We start from the raw sequence: 3,525 nt of genomic DNA on the forward strand, positions 1-3,525 counted from the left end.
CACCACCAGACCAGGGGGCTGAGCCCTCTGTTCAGCTCTTGTTGGACAACATCTACAACACTGCATCTAGGTTTTGGCCCCCCGCAGGAAAGACATCAAATGGAAGAAAGCTCTTTGCATGCTCATTCTGGACGAGGAAATCGCAATAGTGGAGGCAGAATCCTGCCTTTCCTAGAGAGGAGAATAGCTGGCATTCAAGAACACTCAATGTTGGAAAATCCAATGGCAGATTTACAGTTCTGTCACAGCATACGGAGAAGCCAGATGAAATCCCACCCAAAAATCCAGCCCATTGGCAAGAAAATTCTTCTCCTGAAACTCCACTTGCTATCATGAACCAGTTGCACCAGGCTAGAGTACCCTGAAGGCCAATGGAACAAATCCACAAAATACTGCTAGGAAGAGCAGCAAAAATGGACAAAATGCAGCACAAAGGCCTTTTCGCCTTAGGCAAAGCTCAGCAGGTTCTGTCACCAGAAAAGCAAACCTCTTGTAACACTCAGCCATGTCCCTCCTAGCACAATCAATACCTACCATTATCCTCCTGTAGACTGCCATGACGTTGTCATCATCAAAAGGGAGAAAGCCACACAGCAGAGCATACAGCAGTACACCCATGCTCCAAATATCTGCCTAAAAAATAAAAGTGAGTAGATGTTCACAAAGCAGATGTATCTAAAAGGGCTTCGTGACAGACCATGTTGTCCGCCCTTGGCAAAGTCCACATACACTTCATGAAAAGTAGGCTCGTCTTGTTGAAAAACAAACAAAAAAAAAGCAAGAATCAGAGGCCAACAACAGCGGTGAAAAGCTATGAGAACAAACAAAAGACTGACTCCGTCCTAATAGCAAAGCAATTCAAGCAGCATGAAGGGATTCCCATTAGAACATTTTGGACAGATTAACAAATGCAAATTGCAAGTAGTCCCAGAGTTCCAGGTATGAAATCAAAGCTGAGAAACCTCTTCACATTTTCTGCTCTCAATTTTTACAACATTGTGCAACAAAAAGGGACCGAGTCTTCACGCACAACTTGCAAGCTAAAGAAAAGCCTGACAAATCATTTAAGACTCTGAGACTGCACAAAAGTTTGTGACAAGCGAGGAGTGATTGACAGAGTACATTGCTCCTTCAAAGATTTTGTAGTAGAAGAACATTACTGTTTTGTAGGGCACTAAAAGATGGAGCAACTGGTGTAGGTAGGTAAGGATTAGCCAGATACAAACTAGCCAGCTACCTGACCTGTGGCCAATGGCACTGTTTTGAGTCTGCGACTGCTAAGGCTACTTGAGGCAGCTGTGGGAAGTACCAAAGTAATGCTGTCCAGGGGCATTCAGGAGGGAAACCAAGCGAGCGTACCCCAACTTCACTGCCTTTACAGACAGGGCACCAGAGGGAAAAAAACTCCACTAAAACTCTGCTACATACCTCTGATCCAATATATGCTTTGCCCTGAATTAGCTCTGGTGCTGCATAAGCTGGGCTTCCACAGCAGGTGTTCAGATGGTAATCAAGACCTCCCTAGAATAACACAGAAATCAGAATAGTCACACTGAAGCCTTGGCTTTAACACTGTTTATGTCATCTAGTAATGACACAGTAGAAGCCTCAGAGGCTCCCTCTTCATCTGCTATGCATCTATGTTCACCTTTTATTTTGCTTTGTTGTCATATATGGATACACTAAGCAAACAGTCTAAGACCACAAACATCCTATACACATTCTGATCCCAAACTGCTCCTTTATCTATGTTCCTTGGCAAGATGCATTCTTTTCCTTAGCTCCTCATCTATTAATGAGAATTCCCTGTGCAAATGTGCAGATAAAAGATACAAACTGTGAAGAAGTGATCTAAGAGCTACTGGGCATGAGGCTAGCTGGTCATTTATGACAATACTTAACGCAATAACTTTTCAAAGAACCACTGATAAAATACTTCCTTATCAAAACCATGTTATTATTTCACATGCACTGTCTTCTACACAGGTCACAATAAGATGACGTTATTCCACTGAGTTGATGCCCTGTTGGGTCTCGACTACCAGCATGATGCTCTAACTTGCTCTACTGAGTCAAGTAAAACAATCTGAGGGTGAATAACTCTCTTGGAATCCCTAAAACTGTCTTCCCATTACATTGATCTTCACCAGCACCCGCCTTGCATGTTAAAATAGCAAACAGAAAAGGCTCCTAAAAACTTTTTTTAGGATCAAGAAACAATTCAGTACAAACACATAAAACCAGAGGATCTGCATATGTCACCTGTATAAACTGGTTGGTTCTGTCCACAATCTCCATCTCCACAAAAATCTTTTGAAGAAAGACATACACAGTTGAAAAATGCATGAGGGAAAAGTGCATGCCAACCTAGTATTACGGGCCCTTGTATGAGACAGAAGGTGCCATACGTACCAGATGATCTCTGCCTTAGGTTACAAAAATACCAAGTCTACATGGAGAAAACCATTTAACAGGCTGCTCAGAACCACAGCTGTTAACTGTTCTCTTGCGCAGTTCAGTCCCTTCCACGGAAGCAGTAATTGTATACCAACCACATCAATGGCTTTACTTTAGGGTGTTTGGGCAAGTCACTGCATTGCATTCTGTGGTCAAACATGCATTTCTTGGGTGCACATCGTATTGGATCGAGCAGATGCTCTTACCTTTGGCTTTGCACAGAGTCCGAAGTCTATCAGCTTCAAATTATGTTCCTCATCAATCAGCAGATTTTCCTGGTGAAAGAGAAGGCAGCAAACAATGCTTTTCAGCTGAGCATCCGAGGAACCACCTTTTCTTTCATTAGTTCTTGCTGCTGTCAGCAGTTAGAGGCTGCGAAAAGCTCTCCTCTACAGACCAGCATTGGCTGTCAGCAAGCTCACCCCATAGTCCGGTACCGCAGGTGGCAAAGACTAGTTTGTATCTGCTGAACAGGGCACAAAAAAGGCACAAAAGATGCCCAGCAGTACCACGGGCTGAATTAGGAAGCAGCACCACCAGACCAGGGGGCTGAGCCCTCTGTTCAGCTCTTGTTGGACATCTACAACGCTGCATCTAGGTTTTGGCCCCCTGCAGGAAAGACATCAAATGGAAGAAAGCTCCGTGCATGGCCTCCAGTCTGCTCAGGGGCTGGGGCCCTTGCTCTGTGAGGAGGGGCTGAGGGAAAGATGTTTGGTCAGTCTGCAGAGGAACCTCATGGCAGCCTTTTCACACGTACAAGGAGGGCAGCAAGACAGAGCCAAGCTCTTCTCAGCAGGGCACGGTGGGATGATGACAGACAGCAGGCATGCATTCACTCAGGGGATGGTCAGGGACTCAACAGACTGCCCAGAAAAAGCGTGCAGCCTCGTCCATGGCAGGGCTTGAAGATGGCTCTGGATAAAGCCATCAGACACTGGGTCCTGCTTTGAGCAGGAGGTTCAAGCAGAAATCTCTGCAGTCGCTTCCAACCCAAGTTATCATATCCTCCTCTGGATTCACCAGCTCATCAGCTAGAAGCCAATTCCTTGCAAAAGGCACAAACAACAC

At 45.1% G+C, this 3,525-nt stretch overlaps 1 long non-coding RNA gene across 1 annotated transcript; it reads right to left on the bottom strand.

The window, feature by feature from the left end:
- Positions 1 to 496: 496 nt before the first annotated feature.
- On the bottom strand, positions 497 to 2,783 carry LOC121062106. Its single transcript, XR_005815410.1, has 3 exons — positions 2,664 to 2,783; positions 1,429 to 1,521; positions 497 to 633 (listed from the first exon to the last, which is right to left on the bottom strand). It is a non-coding gene; the product is annotated as an uncharacterized LOC121062106 (long non-coding RNA).
- Positions 2,784 to 3,525: the final 742 nt, after the last annotated feature.

Source organism: Cygnus olor, chromosome Z (assembly GCF_009769625.2).
Source record: "Cygnus olor isolate bCygOlo1 chromosome Z, bCygOlo1.pri.v2, whole genome shotgun sequence".
In the NCBI taxonomy this organism is placed as follows: Eukaryota; Metazoa; Chordata; class Aves; order Anseriformes; family Anatidae; genus Cygnus; species Cygnus olor.